Consider the following 25,708-nt stretch of genomic DNA (forward strand, 5'->3'; position numbering starts at 1 on the left):
ACACAACATATGCAGGTTATGTTACTTTTCTCACACAATATTTTCTTCACAGTTTATAAAACATACAGTTAACTCATTACACGATAAACTGCAATGTTTCGACAAATATATTATCATCATATCGTTAATTTTATGTTGACGTAAATATTTTATTAAATATAATTATTCATTTGCAAATCGAGTTTATACAATACTTATAGACTAATATACTGATTATGTTATAAAATATTTGCTTGTCCTTGGGTAAAAAAAGCAAATTATAAAATATCGAAGTTAAAAAGTTACAGTGGAACCACGGTTCCGGAGAATTTGACGTAAATACGTGTATACAGTAAGGAGTTTCTATAGTGGCTTTATTCTAAATATTTTATTTAAAGACGCTTTAGCAATAGATATCTTAATAATTCGTATGTAAGATAAGTACTTGTGATATTGTTAAACGCTTTTACCAGCAAAAATTATCTAGTCTACGACGCACTTCTTCTACAAACGATTCGCAGCTCAGCTCTTGCCGCAATAACGAAAGTAATGTAACACAACAATGCCAAGTAAACAGATGACGTTTCCTAGGTAACATGACAATGCACGCAAGCTAACCATTGTTGTCGATTTGTTGATACGGATCTTACACATTTTTGCCGAATGACCCTTCCGTATAGACGTACTTACGTCAAAACGACAAAAACTTGGTAAACGAGATTTTAGGTTCTCACAGCGGTTACGATATCGATGCTTGACTTCTGAGCTGTAACGTAGTTTGAACGTACATATACCAACATTTCGGAGGAACATACTGCCTCAAACTTCAGGGCCATGTTTCTAAGATAAAAATATATTGGATTCAGCACGTGTTACCATCATTTAAAAGACTGGAAAGAGGTACTCCTTGGAGTATAATATCACTTTAAAGGTGTTCTAAATGCCATATCACATAGGTCGTTGTGGCACGAATGTTACAGAGATCTTCGCTACGTTTTAAATCATTGTTGCAAGAAGTGATCCGACACCACTGTTGTGCCTTAGACCATTTTTGCATTAACGGAATCCTATCCCATTGGTAAGCAGGAAGGTGTTCCAACGACGTTTATCCGCAAGAATATGTTTCAACAATGGGGAACACAGTCCCATTGTTAAGCAACAATGGGAACCTGGGGTCTCACTCTTTCTCAACAAATCCTCGATCATACAGGTTGCCTATCCCCGTAGGAAAAACGCAAGACAGACAGACAAAGGCGAAGAACGCCACTCGCATTAAACTGTACTGTAATGGATTCTGAGCACGTGAAACTCGAAACTTTACTTCCATTCTGTTACATCGTAGTTTATTCTCGTCTAACTTTAAGCAAAGGAATAACGTATGTAAATGAATACAAGTAAATAAATGTATAAATACATGCAAGGAATCACTGAAGTGTTAAAAACCTTATCTATTTTTCATTTAAATTGTATAAAGTGTTTTCGGTTTGAATCCGAAAACAATTTTTACATAAAATGAAGATAATTAACACTTTGCAACTGTGACGTATTTTAAAATATCTAATCACTCAAAGCCTGGCTCAGATTTATTTTTTGTGATCATTGACCTGGCGGTTTCGACTCTTGTGTTGTTTTTTGCGGATTATCTAATCTCTAGTGATGCCGGATAACAATTACATTCCTGCACTGATTACAGATGTCTCTGCTAGATGCAGATAGATACCTGTGGTGTTTCCAAGCAACCAAACAATTACAGAAACTGACTGAAAGACAGACCTATCTATAATGAGCTAGCTGAGATTTCGGGTTCTCACGGCGGCGAATATGGAGATGATTACTATCTGGGTTGTTGTCTGATAGTTTACCGACGTTTCAGAGGTTCTCGCTGCCTTCACTATCAGGGCGATAAGTAAGTCGCACTCGGCTACACGGCACAACCCAGAAGAGTTATTATCTATCATGAGCTAATTTTCCACTCGTGTTCGACCAGAGATCTTGAACCTCGGCTACGGTTTATTCATGTTTTATTAACTATAACATTTCTGCATAAGTTTGCTTAATAAAATGCATTTTGTAACTAGACATGCATTGAATTTAACATTGGAAATTTCGTAACTCTGAGGAGCTGTAAATTTCTCAAGAAGGACTCTGCTAAGTGCAGACACTTGTTGTTTCTTTTACCATTCCCATTCAGTTTTACGTTAGTAATATTGGCATAAATTATTTCCAGAATAGTTTCCTTAACAAAAGGAAACCACGTTAATGGGAAATAAGTTGGATTTTAACATAAATTCTAATTTCCGTTACTCTGTTTTACAGTATTTTTCAGTCACTTTGTAACATTTGTACGGATGCACACGTCACACAGACACTTTTCCATATTGCAATTTGTTGTAATTTCAATACTTTTTCGGTTGATGAAAGACTCTCGGGTTACAAGCGGCTGAACGGTGAACAAACTAAATCTTCTGCCAAAGTTTTTCGGTTGTTTTACAATTCCATATCAACTGATGAGTTTAAGTAGCAGTGATGATGACTATGAATGGTTAAATGGAAATGAAAAAGGCGGAAATGGGCAGGAGAGCCGGTCCGAGGCTCCTACTCACAAATCTGCCACGCTCCGCTCGGTACTGAACAGCGTCTGTTTTGAGTTGTGGACTAGGAAATAGAATAACTGAAATTTTTGAAACGCTGTACAAACTTTCGCTATTTCAGGAACGACATTTAATTTGAAGAGTTCAATACAAAAATAACGTGGATCCATTAAAAAAGTTTAAAAGTTCAAATTATTGCTTAGAACACATCGTGGTTCCATTCCCACTGTAAAAATACAACTAATTACCTAAGCAATGCCGTTCTTCCACCAATAAATGAACCATTTTTCATGTACGAAACAATTTATAGCACGAAGATTTCGGGAATTTTAACTATTGCTGCCATATACGAAACTGCATTCTAAATTTCAATGGCCGACGTAAGACTAAGGAGATAAGAGTAACGATACGATAATGGTAAAGATAAGGCGATCTGGAAATGAGAGAGAGCAACAAAATAAAGGAAACTCGAAAATGATTCTTGGGTCACCTTTCAAACTTATCACGATGCTTAGATGACGGTAATCAATTGTTAACACGCCTTCAAAATAAATTCAGTTGGGACATAACTGAAACCCGACGTGCAATAAATTGTTCCCCACTAATTTCGCGACTAGTCACTGGTATTACCCGCTACATAGGCAAGCACTCGGCAGATAAATATGTATCTTTGGCATCTGATGCAAAGTTTCACTATCACTGATTTCACATCTGCCATGTCAGTACAAGCATATCAAATAAAAATAAACCTATTAATAAGAGATCTTTCTAGACAATTTTGTCTTATGGGAATTCGAATTGTTCATACAAAGTTAGTCTGATGTTTCTGGAGATGTATATTGCTATTTCTGAAGTCTGGGATTAAACAACACGACATTACAGTTACAGCCACTTTCATAAAAATCGATAAATTATAAAGTGGGCTCAAAGACTCGTAAACAGACACGCACACAGTTCCACAGCAGTGTGTCAGTTTTCAAAAACTAGGGAACTAACTGTCCTACTACAAACACAACTCCAAGCAGCTGACTGTCATAATTCAATAAAATAGAAACATATTAATTAAGACTGCACCTACTGGCCATAGAACCAACATTCCTCGAATGTTCCTTGTGACATTTCATGCCCTGGGAACTTTTTAAGTACGAAAACAAAACAAAAAACTTTTTCACTGTGTACCAGAAGAAAAACATTGTCATTATAAATATCACAGAGGTATGCTAAAGTTAAAGAACACACCCAGTACAGATTGTACAATGCTCATGAGACACGTTTATTAGTAGCCTGATTTGTGATACAAGAGGCCAAAGTTATTTATAAAGCCCTCTCGAGTATGTGCCACGTTGCACAATGCCTGTCGCTAGGGTCCCCCATTTGTCCCGAGTACATCGCGAAAACAACCAAACTCTGGCCGAGTTCATTAATGAGAACAGTCAAATCCCAGCGTTTGCCTTGGAGTGGGCACAGTGGGTGATGCGAAAATAAGAGACGATAACAGGCGCTTTTCGTGTTAGTGTTCATCGGTACAACAAGTTGTAGAACGAAAAGCAAAGACTTCTCACTTTCGTGTTTAAGAACAACGGAATACAGCAGAACCGATCTGTTAAAATGTATTGTTAGCCAGCTCCAATAATTAAGATAAATCGAGAACTCTCTAACCTACTTTACCTCATTTCATAGTCTCCATAGAAGAGGTTAAAATGACAAATACTGAGACTATTGGGACTTACTGACACAACTGTCACATTAAATGGGATGAATAAGGAAGACAACATTGTGCTAACATAAGAATGCTCCGATTACAGTTGCATTGCCGGGTCTATTTTCGCCTAACAACGCCAACAATTATCGCTCTGTTACGGTGGTCTAGTGGTTAGAACGCTGGCCTTGTAATCCTGGGGTCTCGGGTTCGGAGTTCGATTCCCGGCGGTGCCCGAATTTATAACTTGTGTTGGGCAAGGCCGTGGTCTAGGCAACACGGAGTTTTCCTCCGGAGGCTTCCCCGGTTTCTCCATTCACACACAGAAGAAGGCAATGGCAAACCACTTCTGGATCATCTGCCAAGAACGTATATGAACAGGTCCCAGTCCGAGAAAAGGATGGAAGGATCCTGTTCATATGGACCTGTCGTCAGACACAACACTAAATAAAAAAATTAAAGTGCTAATGGTGTCTGAAGCCTCTGTCGCCATTGCTACTGTGCAAATATAGATGGCGAACAGATCGCCACGTCGTGCTCCAGTGTCCACGACCCACAGACTGAGGACATCACCACTCCTGGCAGTCAGGAGGGAAGGTCAGATGAACGAGATAAAGTACTAAGGACTTCCACATAAAGAACAAATATATGACAGGTTAATGGAAGGTCTGAAACCAGTTCTGGATTCGACGTGGACAAGACACATTACAAACAATATTTTAATAGCAACCTACAGAGATCTAACATTTCGTTATTATGCTGCATATTAATAACATCAGAAGAACGAACACGGTAGAAACCTAGAAAATGAGAAAGTAAATACCATAAAACAGGAGTATGAACCTGCTTCCCGCAGGTCGAATACGGACCACGGCACTTCATGTGCTCCCTTTAATGCGTCTGCAATTTACTTAAAACTAGGGTATATTTTATAGGGAGCGAACGTACCGCGAACCTCAATTCGGTTATTACGATATAAGTTTAATTTTGCGGTTTCAATTTAATTTTATTTGACACTGAGTTCGATGCTTCGTAGGACTGTGTTCAAAAATAGTCACTAAAAACAGGCTGCTAACACTCCCTCAATTTTTAATAAGATAGTAGTCAATCACCGCCAAGGCGTGTGAGACTGCTCATAAAAATCGTCAAATATTATTAATTACTCCACATGTGCCACCTAGTTTGGGGAATTCCCTTATTAGTTCAACAGAATCGCAGCGTGCCTGCTCAATTGTTAGCACTAGGAATAATTTTAAAATTTCCACCAGAATACGTGCGAACTAGACACTTCCGAAATTTAAATTGCTACGTATTTTTTCAAGAATCGGTCAGCACAAACCAATCAGATGTTTTTGTTGTGTTTATTAAAGAGCTCGGTGTTCGCGGTACAGTATCATGCCGCCTGTAGTAGACATCGAAGTTTCTGCAATGTGCGTTGTTAACGACAATGAATTCACTTTATTCTCTTTTTGGATAGAATTGAATTATTTCCTTGTCAGACAGAAATATTTTTGCATGTGCTTCTATACCAATTTCGGTTGTATGAGCTCCGTACTTCAGCAAAGCATTTAGCAAGTGTATCCGGCAGTTCACACACACGTGAACAGATTTTTTTCATCTTATGAAACATGACAAACTAAAGTTCTGCTACTGCCCACTTAAAAACCAGAAGGACTCAGTCTGAAATCCGTTTACTGATTAAAACACCAAAGACACGAATTTATTTGTTACTTCTCTGAAATTTTTACGATATACAGTAAGTCCCAAAATAATATATATCTATTAACACATATACACATACATATATATATACATATATTTTGGTCATTCTGTAGTTCTTAACACATCGTTAAATACATAAAATACTGACAATTAGTTTGTCACAATGATTAGACATTTATCCTACCGACCACCAAAGAATTATTTCCTTAGTTTCCATCGCAATCTTAACAATACTACACTCATTACACATAATTTGTGTTTGTTCAATAACATGGCATTATTTTTATAGGTACCTTGACGCAGAAGCAACACTCATGCACTTCGACCAAAATACTTCATACATGCATGCCAATGGCACAAAACGGGAAACGATATGCCCCACTAATTAAGTCAAAATAAACAAAACATGTGTAGGTAAGATTACTGGAGGTATCATGGCGCATCCATGAAAAAAGTTCCCGATTCGTCTTTATTTACTTGTTTATTTTGCTAAGAACGATTACAGTACTGTAAGAAACAACCATAGTTTAATTCTTGCATAGGCAACCCCCCGCCCTGAGGCGGGATCCGGCCTGTCATTACTTTTTACCCGGCCCCGTTAAAGGTTTACAATGCTAACACACTGCTTAATTCCCGACTTCGGACTTTCTTTTGAAATGCCGGTAATAACTTAGATCCGGCCCGAAGATACATAAAGATTGCCCAGGTATAATTTTAATTCCTGAACCAAATACCAAAAATGATTTAAAATAATCACAAGCCAGCTCTTTTGATACTGTACACCTCACTTATAAAATAACCACTAAACTAAATATCCGTAAAGTGTTGGTAGCAAGCGAGGCATGACTGCCAACGTTATCAAAACAACCGTAGGCAGTCACTGGCTAGAAGACTGGGTGAAGGAAAAGATAAACTGGGCGTGGTAACGAAGTGAAAAATTCCACCTTCCCGGATATTAACACTGCTAATCTAATCCATATCCATTCGGTTTACCAACACAGCAACGTTAATTAACGTTTGTGCGACTCCATGAACAATCATGGAGTAATCAAGCCAATTAATTGGTGATTAAATATTTATGTGTCCTAGAACAGTGGTATTCAACCTGGAGTATGCGTACCCCCGGGGGTACGCGAAGACATCTTAGAGGGTTCTTGAAATTTAAAAAATATATATATTACTTTATTATAAACACTAAATAATCAGTAATGTAATTTATTTAATTTATTTTAGATGTAGATTATATACTATGTATAACTTGAATTATACAACAACAACTTTGGGATATAAAGTTGAAGAGAAATTATATCTGGGGGTACGCGAACAAAAAGGGTTGAATACCACTGTCCTAGAAAATATTCTGAAAGAGACAGACAGAATGAAGAGAGGGCAGAATTTCTAAGCATATCACATCAAATGTTTTGCAGTATTTTTATCATTTCAAATTTCAGCTCTGTTTACTGTTCTCTAAATGCTATTAGCTGCGCCAGGTTCCTCACTTTTGAAGTCCAAAATATAGTTAAATTGTCCTTAAAGTAAGACTTCTACAAACTAGTGGATGGACTAAGACGATAGGGGTTCGGGAAGCAGTAGGCTACTTTATTCAGCCTATACTACCTCGCTGTACCCGTAATTCATTGTTTTAATGTTCAATGATCTGTTTGTGTCTGATTAAAACGCAGATTTCTACGACTTTGTTAAGTAACTACGCCATCTCTTCATTTATATCTAGGAAGTGTAGGCGACAATACGACGCCTCTCTCGCCAGTGTTTGATTTAGAGTTGCTTTGCCTTGCAACAGACACGCCAGTCATATTTATTTTCAAAATTAATAGATAAATATCCTGACGGTTAAATTAACTCGATGGATAACTGAAGACCTTCAAAGCTGAGAGAGAGAAAATAATGTAACTTAAACCCACCACTTCAAGAACTACAGTTCAGTTGACATACTCAGTGATTATTAAATAATAATGAATTTGGGTTATAAGAAATAGGACAGGCCTGAAGATAGAGGCAGTATGTTCCTCCGAAATTTCGAAGTTTACCTACAAGTTCAACTATGAGTACGTCTGAAAATTCCAGAAAAGATAAATCTACATTATTGAAGAATTACAAATTGATATCGATTTTTAAATTGAGTGATTAAGTTATTAATCTGAGTTCCTCTATGCGGTCTACAAACTAAGTTACCGGTATTTAATGGATAATTTGAATGGAACGTTCGTTTCAGTTATAAAAGATATATATATTTTGTAATTTGTCAACAAATTTAAATAAATATATCGCCATTGTTGACATTTAAATTGCAGCACTGTCTCTTTCGTGCCAATTATTCGAAATTGGCGTTCACAGTAACTTCTGATGTCCATTTTCGTGTATGAGAAATCTACACTAGCAGACGTTCATCAAAACGTAATAAAAAATTCTGAGTCAGTTTAGTCAGACTCTGTATCTACAAAATGAACTATTTAAAGGAAAGTTCTCATTTCCTAAGAAAGTTTTATATTTCTCAGCCACTTCAATGAAGACGATATCACCACAGGCCTATTCACGTTCTAATTTTGTTGCCACCTCCCAATAGATGCCAACTGTTGCAATTCATTTTCAGCGTAACACGTGAGCCAAAACAGCAGACGGGAGAGAATTGTGTTTTCTAGTGCTTTTCATACTCGCTTGGGGCTGTATATATCCATTGTTTGAGACGACCTTCACATCTGACTCAGGACTCCACAGGTGTACAGCTGAGGACGTAGAATTAATAAACACTTGGCATCACAAGAAATTGTCCGCGTCTCGTTGCTAGCACACAGCAAAACCATAATACAAAACCATCTAATAAATCCTTTAGAAATGTGCAAAGTTCAATTAAATAGATGCAACAGTCACAAATAATCGTGTTCAAAATAACATATAGAAGACCACAATAAACGCATAAATTACTTACAAGAAATCGATTGAATATATTTCGTATTACGTGTCCTATCGCAACACCTAAATATGTAATACAGGCATACCTCGGAGATATTGCGGGTTCGGTTCCAGATCACCGCGATAAAGCGAGTCACGAGTTTTTTGGTTTCCCAGTGCTTATAAAAGTTATGTTTACACTATACTGCATTAGCATTATGTCTAAAAACATTGCGAGAATTACCAAAATGTGACACAGAGACACGAAGTGAGCACATGCTGTTGGAAAAATGGCGCCGATAGACTTGCTCGACGCAGGGTTGCCACATAACCTTCAATTAAAAAAAAAAAAGAACTGCGAAGCGCAATAAAACGAGGTATGACTGTATATACAAACTAATTTCCGTACGGATGAGAAAAACTGACGAAAGAACATTGAAGGTGCATGAAAACTAAGTACTGAGAATATTTCGCCTTTAAGAAAAAGTAAAAATGTTACACGATGTAGTAGGCTACATTTCATAATTTGTAAACTTCATTAGGGCTACTACCAAGAAAAAATAACACAAACGGGGGATGCAGCACGCATGAAAGATATTCAAAATGCAAACGCAGAACATTTTTCAGAAAATGTAAGGTGAAAATCACTTGGATAATCTACGCGTTGGAAGAATTACAGAATTAAAATAGATCTTCAGATATACTAGGCGAAAGTTGATTGAAACAGGGAATTTGCGACCACCTGAGCGACTGTCAGATTTTAATAAATAATTCAAATTAACCTAATATTATTAACGTAATAAAATCAAGGAAGATTAGATGTGTGGGTTATAGCACGGATAAGAGAAATAGAAACCTGAAAGAAGGGGCGGCCTGTGGAATCTTGGAACACAAAGGGGGATAACAATAAAATTGACCTTAAAAAGTATGAGGTAGGAACTGGACTGATCTGTCCTGGTGTAGAACCCAATTCCAGGCTCCTGTGAATGTAGTAATAAACTTTCGGGTTTCATGAAAATTACGTTTGAACAGCTGAGCGACTATCAGCGTTACACGGACTATACTCCATGCAGTTAGTCGATTAGTTAGCTACAAATTAAGCTTTCGGTTTACATAAATTGGGGCTTGATCCTGTCTGAGTAATTTTGTTTAACGTTAAAATATAATTGAACTTTTCGTTAAATGACATATACGTCAACCTTCTTATCAGTCACCTGTGCATAATCATATGGCTTATCGGTATTCATGATCAGCATGTCTGGAAGTTTTTTAGTTATAACCTGATGAGGACGAAAAATATAACCTGTCTTTATTGCGTAACTTAGATTTGTCTCATTTTTGCTACATGACTTTTGGAAATGTTTTGTTCGTTTACGCAAGGGTTTTATGAAGAAAACGATTACAGACCTTTGTGGCAGGAACCTTGAAACGTAATTATGTATTATTTCATACAATATTCGAGAACTATGGGGGAAAAGGCGAATTAGCTTAAAAGAAGCGCGCAACGACCCTGGCAGTAGCCTGCTGTTTCCAAGGCGCATGCGCAGAGGCGTTTACAAGGCAGCAGGTCGTTTCTGTTCCTACAAGTCAGACATTTTAAATAATCGCTGTGTGTTGCACATATGTACTTCCTTTAATGTTCTACCTTTAGTAGAATCCTCCTTTATCAGGGTGATGTGACTCATCGTCCTGATAATGAAAGCATCATAGACCTCTGAAACGTTGGTAAACTTCTACCAGGATACACGGCCTGACACCCAGAAGACAGCCATCTTCGTATTTTACATTATTTTATACAGCCAAGTTTGGAGGAATTATTTGGTCTGCTATTAAAACATCCATACATGTGGCTACCCCTTTTAAACTATGGTAACTATATAACCCATTTTAATGTCGAATAACACTTCATGCTGTACACAGCGTATCTTACGTTTATACATTTAAACAATATTTTACCTTTTTATCTTTATAACAGAAATGCTTTGAAATTTCTTTGATATAGGAATTGCATTTGTAAACATTATTAAAAGAACGCCATCTTTCAAGTAGTTAAAAAGAGAAGAACGATAAAGCGTTCACCTAATTTCTTATAGGCCTAACAGGTTCATTTATTGTCAAATGTTCTTGATAGTGTCCACTATCCGAGGTAGTGGACACTAGTCACGATGATTTGGGTTGCAGAACATAATAACAGTCAGTGTAGTGGCTGGACGATCGGGGTTCAGTTCCCGGCACAGTAGGATATGTCTCTTTCCCACTACACCGAGTTCTTATGTTGGGAACAGTACCGGGTTCTTTCCTTGGGAGTTAAGCGGTCGGCGCGTGAAGCTAACCATTCACCTCTATTTAGTACTGAGGATAAGATTGCGTGGAGTTTTACCTACATCTCCCCACACGTCTGCTTACTTCAGTATCAGAACATCTCAACGTAGAATGTAATAACAAGCAGGCGTAGCAAACTAAACAGCTACATCGCCCGGTGAAGTCTTTAAACAGCTGCGTGTTACACCCCTGTTATGGGAATTAATTTCATGATTTTATGCACCCGGAAGTTCGTCACCGTGTCTACAAACCTGCCCTTGGACCCTATCTTAAGTCAACTGAATCCAATCCACGGCTTCAAAGATCAAGTGTCATTTTTAAAGTACTGCCTAATCTGCTATCTGTAAGAAGTAGTTTGAACAGGTTTGCTAATAACCCAACGAATAAATCCATGACATAAAATATATATGAAAGGAATAAACTGATTGTCGGAGTGAATCAGACGTCTGTTGACCTTTTACGTCTGATGCAGGATGTGAAGACTGTAAAGAATGTACTCACTAACTAGTATTGAGGGGGGGGGGGGGGCTGCCCTGACCTATTTTAAAATGACATCAAGTCACTCGACGATTACGGACGGTCAAGACCGCGTGGTTCATTAACACATTCACGAGTTTTCCGGATCTGAAAAAAACTAACTGCTGGCAGGAGTGCCATCTCGCTTACATTTGCTTAAATGAAAACCCACAAAGAGTGCGAGGAATCTGGCTAGCCTTTGCTAAATTGAAAAACCGGGGGCAATGCCCTCACCCGGAAGTTGGTAGAACTATTGCGTGTGTCAGAACAAATGCGATCCTCCAATATCACTCTATAATTCATAGCCCATGAAGAATTTATTATTCTATCCGTGAGGAATTATTAATTTTTTTATAGTTATGGCATCGTATTAAACCTCACCATCCAGGGTTGGATTTGAGCCAACTACAACGAAACGTAAAACAGAACGCCACTATTTCTTAATATAAGTTTCTTGAACCAGAACATTCGACTGACAGAGTCGATGCCATTGACCAAATCGATACAGCGCAGGCCTAACGACCCTGCCGTCCGAGGTTGCTGGGTAGCTTTCTCGTATGTGCAAGGTGTTTGTTTCTACACTGCTGCCTGATAGGCTGATATTCGCTTAGCTGGTCAGGAAATTCATAGTCTTTAACTAAATCAAGTTCACAAAAGTCATCACCGGACCCATTCCTGAGCCTGTCGAATCCACTCCACAAAACACAAATTTGTCGATTATGGTCTTTTTGATCGAAATACCGTATGGCAGACACTACCAATAATTTGTAAGTGCATAATGACTCCATCTTCAGGGAGATGTGAAGATGGAGGCAGTATCCTGCAAGTCTGCTTGGCGGTACAGCCAGATTCAATTCAAAATATTCACCGCCGTGATATCTTCAAATCTCAGAACACTATTTATTTAAGGTCCACTATCTAATTATCGTTTAATATTTAGAGAACTATGGTCATGCGGCCAAAGCATGGTTAGTAAAATTTAAAGTCAGTTACCACAGCCCTTAAAATTGACTAAGCAAACCTGTTGTTTTAATTCAATTAAGGTCTACCAGTAGGACCTGTATTTCGGTTGTAAGGTCTTGGTGCCTAAAGCAATAAGGAGTGTATGGGCGTGGAGACAACAATCCACGTATTCTAGACGTTGACTCCAGATCAATGGTTCTCAGCTATTTGGTACTCGGAGCAAACTTGGGATATTTGTTCTTTTTTATAAGGAAAATCATAATTAAAACAGAGAACTCAATTTTGTGATAAGAGTGCCTAAGCATATTTTATAGCATTTACTGGATGTAATACAAAATTACTGTACGACATAAATATGATGTTCGACTACAAATATCAATTTAAAAATCTTAATCAAAGGCAGTTTTTCCAAAGTTCATATAATTGTTTCCAATAAAGGGCACTACACTCTGCACAGCTTCTATAAGAACTCAGCCCCACAGAATATTTCGTACACAAACATAGATATTACTGAAGACTTCTGTCTTCTGGGTTGTTACACTGTGTAGTCCGGTCGATGTTTACCAACGTTTCGGAAGTCATACTGCCTCCGTCATCAGGGCGATTCTTAGTATGAAGATTTCTGTCTTCTGGGTTGTTGCGCTGTGTAGTATAGTCTGGTCGATGTTAACCAACGTTTCAGAGGTCATACTGCCTCCGTCATCAGGGTAGTATTACCTCAGAAACGTTGGTTAACAACGACTAGACTACTACACAGCGCAACAACCCAGAAGACAGAAATCTTCATACTCACCGCTGTGAAAACCTCAAATCTTACATAGATATTACTCTTCCTGGCAGACTCTGTCCGTACGAATTCATACGCGGCAAAGAGTGGGGTGAAGTACCTTCACAACAATTATTGTAACATCAACAACCATCAGTAACAGCTACTACAATTTTCTCTAATTTCTGTTTCAAATGCAAATTTATTGTTATGCATCAACTAATTACTAAAATACACTCATTTACAGATAATGACGTAATATTAACAATTATTTGTTTTTTTTAGTTTGCATATTTCATTTTATATAATCGCTCTACTATTTGAAGCCTCGCGGCGCGGTTGGCAAAAACTCGCGACACACAGGTTGGGAACCACTGAACCAAACGGAAGATGAGTGACAGCTTTACGCTCCGACAGCATGTACTCCGGAGAAGAAGATTCCGGCCCACACTGAATAGGAGGCTACTCAGGAAATAATTAGAAGCCAAACACAAACAGGTCGACAGGCTGCTATCCTTGTAATACAATTTATTCGAGGCCAGGCACCTAAATGTAGACTATTTCGAAGTAAAAATCTGATACGTCACTAGTTTTCGTTTGGAGTCCCTTTTCACCACTGCATGGCGCGTCCTCAGGTTGCGGATAGAGGGACGGCCTCCAGGTATCGAGGTTATCTGCGAATATATTGAATAAGCAGTTGCGGACAGCCGAAAAGGGGTGGTTCTCCAGTGGGGCTAAAAAACCCTAACCGTAAGAATAATAACTCGTTACGAAATGTTACATAGGGCCTCGGACTGTGATCCACAAACTCCTTAATTCTATTTGTAATAAGGAAGAATTTCCTCAGCAGTTAAAGGAGTCTATTATTGTACCCATTTACAAGATTGGCGATAAAATTGACTGTAGTAATTATCGAGGCATAACACTGTTATCAACTTCATACAAAATTTTATCCAGCATTCTTCTCTCAAAGTTAAGTCCATATGCAGACAACATTACTGGGGATAATCAGTGTGGGTTTCGACATGACAGGACAACTATCTATCAGATTTTTTGTATTTGTCAGATACTAGAGCAAAAATGACAGTACAACGAGACAGTTCATCTACGATTCATAGATTTCAAGTACACATATGATTCAGTTAAAAGAGGAGTGTTTTAAATTGAGTTAGGCTAATTGAAATGTGTTTAAACGAAACCTATAGTAAAGTTCGTAAGGTAAATATTTATCTGACACGTTTCCTATTCAAAATGGTCTAAACAGGGAGATACTTTATCACCACTGCTTTTTAACTCTGCTTTAGAATATTCAATTACGAAGGTCCAAGAAAACCAAGTTGGACTGAAACTGAATGGGACACATCAGATTCTGGTCGATGTTGATGACGTAAATCTATTGGGGGATAACATAAATGCCAACAGAAGCTATAACTGACGCTATTAAAAATGTTGTCTAGAAGTAAACAGAGAAATCTAAGTACATGTTGAGGTCTCGTTACCAGAATGCAGGGCAAAATCGAAACATGAAGGTAGCTAACGGATACTTCGAAAATGTGATTAAGTTCAGATATTTGGGGGCGACAGCAGCAAACCAAAATTTGATTCATGAGGAAATTAAGAGCAGATTAAACTCGGGCAATGCTTTCTACCGTTCAGGACCTGTTGTCTTTTCATCTGTTGTCTAAAAACGTAAAAATTTGAATATACATAACTACAATTTTGCCTGTAGTTCTGTATCGGTGTGAAACTTGGTCTCTGGCACTAAGGGAGAAACGTAGACTGATGGTGTTTGAGAACAGGGTGCTGAGGAGAATATTTGGACCCAAGAGGGATGAATAATTAGGAGGCTGGAGAAAGTTACATAACAAGGAGTTTCATAAGCCAAATATAATTAGACTGATGAAGTCAGGGAGGATGAGATAGGTGGGGCATGTAGCCCGCATGGGAGAGAACGGGTATTGGTGAGAAAACCAGAGGAAAAACACCACTAGGAAGACCTAGACGTAAGTGGAAGGATAATATTAAAATGGCATGGTGTGGACTGAATTAATCTGGCTCAGGATAGAGATCAGTGACGAGCTCTTGTGAATACGGTAATGAACCTTCGGGTTCCCTAAAATGTTGGGAACTTCTTGAGTTGCTGAGCAACTACTGGGTTCTCAGGACTCTGAAGGAAGGAAGATCTCGGCTCCATGTAGTAAGCACACAAACATAGTTTACAGGAATCTCAACATAAAGTTCGTTATACTTGAAACTGTGCTTACTTTAATTCGGAGATGACAGAAAGAAAAATCTGTAAGTAAATTTGTACACGTTCTGTACAAATTAAGAAACGCAACGTTAATGTTTTCGTCTGTAATGTGAAACAATTTCTGCGCAGCTTTATTCATAGTCACGTGGCGTCGAATTATAAGAAAACAGGGTTTTGAGTTAACTCACAACATGAATTAAACGAAGGCTCTTAGAAAATCAGCATACACAGAACCATTTTCTAAAGGCAGAAATTAATGCAAAATTCTACATAAAATCTAAGCATGTAGTTTCGAGATATAATAGAGTTTCAAAAATTCTACTACTTTGTAATAATGTAAAAGTTCTTGTGTTTAATAAACTTATCTTATGTCACAACATAAAACATCTAAACTTATCAGTTTCTTCTGACGCCACGGAAATTATTCAGTTAATATCAGCCAATAATGTACAATTCTTGAATTGATATGAGCGGCAATCAACAATCAGAACAACACATAACTTTTTATGCTTCACTGATACAAAATTATCTCTCACTCAATGAAACACAAATATGAGTTTTAATGAAGCACCTGCATATGAAGAGCTCGCCTGATAAGATTAGAAAACGATTAAGCTGTACAAGAAAATGTTGGTAATAATCAAATCGAAGTTTTCAAAAATCAGTTACACTTGAAATAACAGAATCATCCAATAAGAAGCTGCGTGTTATCTACTTCGCTCTCTCAAGGATTCATATCAAACGCCGCCGCGGTGGATTCGGAAGGCACCGCTTTCGGATTTTGATCCACAGCAGAAATATCAAACTCGCAGCCTGACTCAGTAGTCGAATTACACGTGATGCACGGCCTCAAATGACCCAGTTTTAAAAATTTCATGTCAAATAGCTATTTGCATTTTATAGGCCTACTCCAATTTTTTTTAAAAAAACTTCAAATATGTTTCCGCAAGATGTACATTTGTGCGTGCCTTTGAGAAAAAAGATAAAATTTCCCCACCTGTTATTGTAGCTGTTTTAAGTGGCCCTTAGAAGAAATTTAATTTTAAAAACCTGGTCTAAATGCCACATAGAGACATTTGTTTCTACTTTTCATAGGTTCGTTCGGGTAAACTATGAAACTGTATTATTTTGAAATAGAATATAGCCTGTTCTTAGTTAAGTTCTTCCAATTCGTCAATCATAACTGTAATACAGCTTGACGCTGTAAAACCTTTATAAATATATTGATATAGCCTCGTTAAATGAAGAATGACATGCTTAATGACTTAATATTATGTTTTTCCAGCATGCCGATCACCTCCTATCGTGAAAATAAATAATTTTACTAATCTAATTTCTTAAAGAAACATAGCTAATTAAACAATAACATATTTTTGAATAACTACACCAGGCAGTTTACGCTGGGTTTTGCGTTTCACTTTTGTGCCGATGCAGCAAGCACTTCGTACACTAGACCTTACAGAGGATATTAAGTTGGGCGTGGCGTAAAATGAAGGTGTACATGTGGACGACACTACACTCCCTAACAACCAGGTGTAAACCGGACATCAGTCTCACACGCTGTCGTGCATTTTTATCTATTATAGTTTGTTACTTAAAATACCGTAAAATCTTTAATTTGGCACGTCCTTAACATGAAGAATGATTCTACAGAAATAATAATTCAAATGAAGAATTTTTGGTTTTTTAAATTAAACATTCCAAACCAATAAACTTATAGGCCTACTAAGTTAGTAATAACTATGTAATGAGACCTCCACTGTCGCTTTGCTGTTCACTCGCGCTACCCAATGCCAGGATAGGTTAGGATACTGAATCATCTAGATTGGTATGTGAACGAAGGGAACGAAGAAAACCGACCAAAATCAACGTCGATCTTAGAAACTGAGACCCGGACCCAATCGGCCACTTAACTGATTCGTTCATTTGGAACTTCTCGTTCTGGAACCACAGCTACATCACTAGATGGCCTTCACATTAAGCGTTGCCAAATCCTCTTTGTGTGAATCCATATGGGGATCTACAGAGTGTATATAAATTATATTCACAAATTACTCGTGAATAAAAACTATGAAAAGGCATAGACAATTCTTTGGCGACCTTTGCAAGAAAAACTTTAAACGTTTCAGCGAGTTCCCTGCAGATGGTAGCAGCCGTTGTTTTCCACTGCACTGTATCCGTCTTTGTGATTAAGGTCAGTCGCCATGAACCGACAGGAGAACGAAATCGGATACACAGGTCTAAATGCGTTACAGAACAAAGACGGCACAATGAAGACGATACGTGCCTGGTACAACCGGAAGTGTTTTGCACAAGAAAGGTACCTGGCGTCCAAGCGCGTCTGAAAAAATGTCGAAGGACACACAAGGATCTTTGTTCACAGTTCACGCAAGTCGACACGAGCTGCAACACGCGAGTTGAAAATGCCGCATTCGACAGCCCATCGGGTGTTAGGAAAACATCTGTGTCTATGTTTACAAGCTGCAAGTGGTGCTGGGAATTAGGCCAGATGATATGGAAGGGTAGAACGTAAGGAATTTGCAGTGGCCACGCTTGAGAAACTAAGCGAAGATAAAGAACTCCTGAGGAAAATCATGTTCTCTAGCGAGACTATGTTCCACGTATCAGGGAAGGTAAACAGAACGAACGCATCTGGGAATAAGAACACCCTCATACTATAGGGTGAAACTTGGTCTCTTGACACTAAGGGAGGACAGCAGACTGAGGGTACTGAGGAGAATATTTGGACTAAAGAGGGATTAATTACTAGGATGTTCGAGAAAGTTGCAGAATGAGGAGCTTCATAAGTTGTACTCCTCGCCAAATATAATTAGACTGATCAAGTCAAGGAGGATGAGATGGGCAGGGTATGTAGCCAGCACAGGAGAGAAAATGAATACATATAGAGTTTTTGTGGGCAAACCAGAAGGAAAGAGAACACGAGGAAGACACAGATGTAGACGGGAGGATAATATTTAAAAAATATTAAAGAAATATGATGGGATAGTATGGACTGGATTCATCTGGCTCAGGATAAGGACCAGTGGCGGGCTCTTGTGAACACGGTAATAAACCTTCAGGTTTCGTGAAATGTTCGGAAATTCTTGAGTGGCTGAGCTACTGTTAGCTTCTCAGGAAGGACTCGACTCAATGGACTAAGTACGTAAGTAATCTGAAAGTATAAGAATTTCGAAATGATTCTTGAAATCGAACACACAGGACCTCGAATAAAAAAGTTATTTTCTCTTAATCAATTCAATGGTACCCTCCAGGGCAGGCCTGCACGACATAAAAGTGCATGTGAGCCAAAATGTAAACCACAGAAGAGCTTCGGGCCACACTTTCGTATTTCCTGTATGATAATTACATTAGTTAAAAGTATGTAAACGTTATAGATTAATTATGGGTAAACAAATACGTTAATGTGTTACACTAATATTGCGTTAATTAAATTTAAATACTGGTGCATTATTTTACTATTTAAATTTGTAAGAGCATTAATTCAGTAACTAACAACCTGTTATCAATTAATACTACGGTTATTGGAAAGTACAAACTTTTATGATACGTCTGGTAACTTTTAGGAATGTACGTAAGAATGCCAGGGTTTATTACACTTGATTATTTTTCAGGTGCCCGGGCGCGGTTGAGCTCTTTGCCCCTGGGCCACAGAAAATCCTTCCGGAGGCCGCAGGTTGCATAGGCGTGTTCTACGGCTTGGAACACATTCGGAATAACACGTCGCTCGACCTTGCGTTGCGCAGAAACCAGGGCGCTGCGACTTCAGGGACAATTTAGTGATGGATACACATAGTCACATTCCAACGGTCTTCCACATCTTCGAAACGAAGATGGTAGCATGATATGAAGATCTGCGTGCGTTTGTTGTTTAACCTACACCTGAGTTTCGTGCCCAACCCACAGAAACTTCCTTGACTGCCGATGAGGTGTATTCAATAAGTAGACTTAACTTGATGCAATTTAATTTACTCTCCGAATCATTTATCTCTTTAGGATTAAATTTATTATTATTTTATTTAGTCTTCTGTCTGACGACAGGTCCATATGAACAGGATCCTTCCATCCTTTTCTCGGACTGGGACCTGTTCAGATACGTTCTTGGCAGATGATCCAGAAGTGGTTTGCCATTGCCTTCTTCTGTGTGTGAATGGAGTAATTGTTGGGATGCCACGGAGAAACCGGGAAAGCCCCCGGAGGAAAACTGCGTGTTGCCTACACCACGGCCTTGCCCAACACAAGTTATAAATTCGGGCACCGTCGGGAATCGAACCCCGAACCCGGAACCCATGATTACAAGGCCAGCGTTCTACCCGCTAGACCACCGTGGCTCTATTAGGATTAAATATAAACCAAAACTGATACGGCTACAGTAAGAAAAGGAATGCCAGAATTAAATTTTTTTTAAAGAAATCCATTCAGCCGAAACGGAGTTTAAATTCTAAATTACTTTGTCACTGTACTGTTTATCTACATCGTAATAACAAAGTGATTTACAATTTCAACTTTACACTCAACTGAATCGACAGAACGAAATACAGCGCCACAGGAAACGCTTCAGAGAGCCTAAGAAAATTTCCATCTAAATGATGACAAGTGCTAAGTCCTATTTCAACTGTTTGTAAAGTAACTAAGTAGAACCATTATCTCTGAGTCAATACGAGAAATTCTCTGTTTGCTTCTTTATTAATTCTTACTACTAATGATATGACAATAAGAATCAGCACACAAACTTTACTTTATCTGCAATCTAAGAAAATCACAGATAACAGACACAAGACGATAAAACGAGATACAGGTCGGTCTCTGAGAAGAATTCGTGGGCTATGTTCAGAATTTTTATGCACCCAACACTTGTAACTGACACAAGTGACGTCTCTTATTTGACATCAGTACAATCCGCTTCGCGACATCTTGGACGAGTAATGGCGTAAAGGGGAAGAAGAAGACTTGGAAAAAATGAAGTGTGGGTTAGAGAAATTAGCAGTACTTGAGTTTCCTCATGTGGCTTCATGTCCGAAAATCTTCCACATTCTTGTTTTCTTTACTGAAACTTTATTGTTGCTTACACCACACTAAGCCACGGTGGTCTAGCGGTTAGAACGCTGGCCTTGTAATCCTGGGGTCTCGGGTTCGATTCCCGGCGGTGCCCGAATTTATAACTTGTGTTGGGCAAGGCCGTGGTCTAGGCAACACGGAGTTTTCCTCCGGGGGCTTCCCCGGTTTCTCCGTGGCATCCCAACAATTACTCCATTCACACACAGAAGAAGGCAAAGGCAAACCACTTCTGGATCATCTGCCAAGAACGTATATGAACAGGTCCCAGTCCGAGAAAAGGATGGAAGGATCCTGTTCATATGGACCTGTCGTCAGACAGAACACTAAATAAATACGTAAATAAACACCACACTGTCAACAGGAACTGCCAATTTACTAAGACACTGTCACTTGTTACTCAGTTGTTTCTGAGCAGTGTTTTGTGTCAGATTTCTGCATTTTTGGGACAATTAAGTAAATCGTAGCTCACGTCTACATCATGGAGGATGAAATAGGGGAAGCACATAGCTTGCATGAAATACACGAGAAATAGAAACAAAAGTTTGTTAGAAAACACGAAGGAAAGAGACCACGTGGGAAACCTAAAAGTAGATGGGCGAATTTACGAAAATGTGTCTTAAATGCGACTCAGGAATGGGGTTCTGTAGTTCTCACGGCGGTGAGTAAGAAAATGGCTGTCTTCCGGGTTGTGCAACCCGGAAGACAGCCATCTTGTATCTATAACTTGTTCGAAACGTTTTTCGGTACCGGAAGTACTTCACGAAATACAAAAATATAAAGTACGAAATTTAAAAGGAAAATGGACTCTCATTTTATGAAGTGTGTTATTTGCGCCTCTTAATTAACTCGGCAACAAGAAATATGTGTGTACAATAAACTATAATAAATAATCATAAGGCAATCTTATTCAAAATACGTTTTTGTGGTACAGATGTCTACTACAGTGGCGCTTCCCCCCCTACAACTGGTGACGTATCAGGTAACAGCTCTAACTGATTCAAAACATTAGTAAGTTTTTTCGATAAAATCTTTAATATTATGTTTAAACTCCTGTGAAATCCCTTTCATATTTGCAATTACTGTGTTCATAATCAGAGTATGTTACCATATGTGAAAAATCTGCGAACCATTTAGTGAAGTGGGGAGGGGTGGGGTGGACTGGGGTAGCAGACAGGCAGATAGAAGCAAAAGCATGCACACAGCGCTTATACAGAACATTTTTCAACTGACGTGTTGTTAAGACGAAAAAACGTGCGCCTGGAAACTTCAACTTCCTGTAACATTTAGGTCTATACGAAGAAGCTAACTGTTTGCAGTATTTTAAACAACTTACATTAATCCCAGAAACTGCATGTGATCCTTGAAAAGACACTTACTTTGTAACGAAGAGAGTTAAATATAAATTCAGTCTTTCTCTCGTAGCTGGACACTCCGTTCGGCAAAGAACAAGGTCATTTATCACAAATTTGCAAACAACCCGACGTATATGCTGAAGGAAACAAAGCCCTTACTGGTTTATTTTGTTATTCGACGTAAAGAAAAAGATCCACTGCTATGTTAACTCTCACCCAAAAGTACTGCTATTTTGGAGATCGTCTTGTGGATTACAAGTCGACCGATGCGCTGGGTCTTTCTTCACTGCTATGGCGTCCCTTACTATCTATCTGCATGCACAGTCATCGCTACGAAAAGATTCGAAGGTAACATACGCCCCCAGGGCAACAACAACTCCGAACCTTACGACGGCAATGGAAGTTGAAATATGAAAACATAAATCACTACGTTTCAGTTGCGATAATAAACCCGAGGTAACAGTTTCGAATCTGGAGTAAGAACCCGGTTGTCCTCTCTGAGGTCTCGTGGTTTATTTTTGTCTTTTGGGATCTAATTATCTCGATTCCACTCGACGAGACGTAACCTCGAAGTTAACACGGAAAGGTTAAGAAATCTTCAGATATGCATTGAGATAATACGACAGGGCTATGCAAGTAGGCACTAAATGATTACTGAAACTGGTTCAAGCTATTCTGCACTGTTGTGTGTTTTATATGAGATGATAATGGCCACATCTGTTTAAATTCATCACAGTTAAACTGAAAATTGAAAATGGAATCATCCTACAGAGACAAATACTATGACAGAACCATGCACATGTAGAAGTCTGCATAAAAACCTCCTGTCAGCGATGGATCGAACTGTGATAACAGCAAGAATAATTTACATTTCCAGTTAAGTGTGTCTCATGTCGCCACAGCATGGCGAGTCTTAAGATTGAGGATGGAAGAGATTGATTAGGAAGGCGATGATGTCCGACAAGGGGAGTCCACAAGCTTGAGAGCCAGAAACTCCCTACCGTAAAAAAACAGCATGTAACGAAATACAATAAAACCTCGATATAACGCGGATTTTGGGGGTCAGCTTAAGTATCCGCGTTATATGTAAAATTGACATACATCTAATATTATGTATATTTATCCAGTGACTAAAATACATGATTTCCAACCATAAGTATACGAGCAGGTAAAAAAATTAGCATCAGATAAACGCAACTCATCCTGTCTCAACCAAATGTGGTGTTCACTAAATTTTGCATTTTGAACAAAATAACCCCAAAGTTAGAGAAACCAGAAACATACCTATTCATAGCGGACTATGAACCCGCACACTACAGCAAGGAATGTTGCAATACAGACTTATAATGTAACAAAATATTATATAGAAATTTGTACGACGTAAAACATATGTAATCGTGTTGGGGACATTATCACAGCTGCTGTTTATCCGAGTCCGCGGTATATCGAGGTTCCACTGCATTGCACACGTCCTCAGGTTAGCAACTGGTGGCGGACACTTGCGAACACGGTAATAATTCAAGTCTCATAAAATCTGAGGAATTTATTGACTGTTAAGTGGACTATCAGCTTCCTAAAAGGCCTCGGCTCCATGCAGTTATCACACGAAAGCGAAGATTTACAGGCGAAGTTACGTTTTCATTTAAAGATGAGTGTAGACTGAACAATGAGAAATAATCTCCTGAAGCCTCGAGGAATTAAAGGGTGGCTGTTACATTAATACAGAAAGCTCACTTTCCTGTGCTGTAGGCCAGAACCGCAAGTAGATTTCTGATAACAGGTGGTATAATAACTCCAACAATTTCTACAATTTAAATTAAGTTCTGAAGATGGTGACTCTGGGTATCAAGAAATGCAAACGAGGCACAGTGACGCCTTTGGTGTGGTCTGGCGGAATCTGCGTTTGGCTGTGTCAGAAGGCACGCGATCGGTTTTGTATTGGTGCGTTTTGCACGAATCTGGCCCAAATCGCCGTGAAGATGTTTCTACATAAAATTTAATTTGTGCAGGCCGTGACGTTTTCTTCCCTACTTTCCTGTATGTCATCCTGTTCTTAACCTTATTTTTTTCTCGTCAGAGTTCGCCCTGGCCTACTCCAGTTTTGCTGTGTTTACGCAGACCTGTGTGGGGCATTCTCTGCTCGTGTGCGGACGTACCTTCTACTCCATTTTCAGACCAAAATTGCTTGGGGGGGGGGGTCCTGATTATGAAATGGGCAGAAAACGAACACGGGTTCCTGGGATGCTGTGTGATCTATCGTCTCATTAGTGTATATATATATATATATATATACATATATATATGGTATGTAATTCTGTTAATAAATAATAATAATAATAATAATAACAAAGAGTTGTGAACCAGTGTGTTTCAAGGCATTTTATAAGTGTTGTTGATTTTGTGCAAAGACAATGCTGCAATAAATTGTATTACTGAGAATAGGGAAGACTGGAGAGCTCTTTTTGGGCACAGCAATGGACCTGTCGTAAGACAGAACACTGAATAATAATAATAATAATATTGACAGTATGAGGACCATTAGATGGGGGTCTAAAACTAACTGTAAATCAATGTACAGAAGCTGTATTTTTTGGCTTGTAGTTTCTTTATGCCAATATAATGTTACACATTATGAGGCATACGAGGTGCGATCGCAAAGTTTCAAGACTGCGCCTATAAAAACCCGTACACTTATCTCAGGTATTAAATTCATCCATCACCCTCGAAGTAGTTCCCCTGGGAGTGAACACAACGATCCCAGCGCCGCTGCCAAGCCTGGAAGCATCCCTGGAAATCTTTCTTTGTCAGCCTGTCAAGCACCATCTGCGATTCTGCCTGAATCTCTTCTATCGTCTCATATCTCCTTCCCTTTAGCTGAATTTTCATCTTTGGGAAGAGGAAGAAGTCACACGGAGCTAAGGAGGGTGCGGGATGACGGCCATGGTGTTTGACGCCAAAAACTGCCGAACTTTGAGAGCGGTGTGCGCTGGCGCGTTGTCATGATGCGTCACATGTGGAGTTCTTCCTTTAGAATCAGCTGACAGGTCCCATAGCATATCCCAACAATGTCGCACAAGTCGTTGATGGTACGACGTCGATCTTCGTGAATGGCCTGCCGAATCTTCGTAACATTTTCGGGCGTTGTGCTCGAAGATGGTCGTCCAGAACGCTCGTCATCATCGACAGAGGTTCGGCCATTTTTAAAACGTGAATGCCACACAAACGTTTGTGCACGACCCATTGCGGACTCCCCAAATGCTTGCTTTAGCATTTCATAGGTTTCCGTAGCCGTTTTGGCGAGTCTTTGGCAAGAGATTCAGGCAGAATAGCAGATGGTGCTTGACAGGCTGACAAAGAAAGATTTCCAGGGATGCTTTCAGGCTTGGCAGCGGCGCTGGGATCGTTGTGTACACTCCCAGGGGAACTACTTCGAGGGTGATGGATGAATTTAATACCTGAGATAAGAGTACGGGTTTTTTATACGCGCAGTCTGAAAACTTTCCGATCGCACCTCGTATTTGATACTCGTATAAATAGAGTTTCCGAAGGTGGCTCTACTCC

At 39.0% G+C, this 25,708-nt stretch overlaps 1 protein-coding gene across 4 annotated transcripts in view; it reads right to left on the reverse strand.

Annotated features, from left to right (window-relative positions):
* The window catches only part of Orai (calcium release-activated calcium channel protein orai), a 53,972-nt gene that overhangs the window by 22,961 nt on the left and 5,303 nt on the right, over nucleotides 1–25,708 (reverse strand). The window contains exon 1 of one of the 4 annotated variants that reach the window (XM_022062983.2): nucleotides 22,364–22,454. The exons of 1 other annotated variant lie outside the window; for it this stretch is intronic. The gene's annotated coding sequence lies outside the window, so the exon portion shown is untranslated. Of the gene's footprint in view, nucleotides 1–449; nucleotides 582–22,171; nucleotides 22,305–22,363; nucleotides 22,455–25,708 lie in introns of those variants that run through there. 2 more of the 4 variants (XM_022062986.2, XM_022062985.2) reach the window with 2 other exon arrangements.

The sequence above is a fragment of the Zootermopsis nevadensis genome, unplaced genomic scaffold (genome assembly GCF_977971745.1).
Source record: "Zootermopsis nevadensis isolate Lab colony 2312 unplaced genomic scaffold, Znev_1.0 Znev_ptg000019l, whole genome shotgun sequence".
Classification (NCBI taxonomy): domain Eukaryota; kingdom Metazoa; phylum Arthropoda; class Insecta; order Blattodea; family Termopsidae; genus Zootermopsis; species Zootermopsis nevadensis.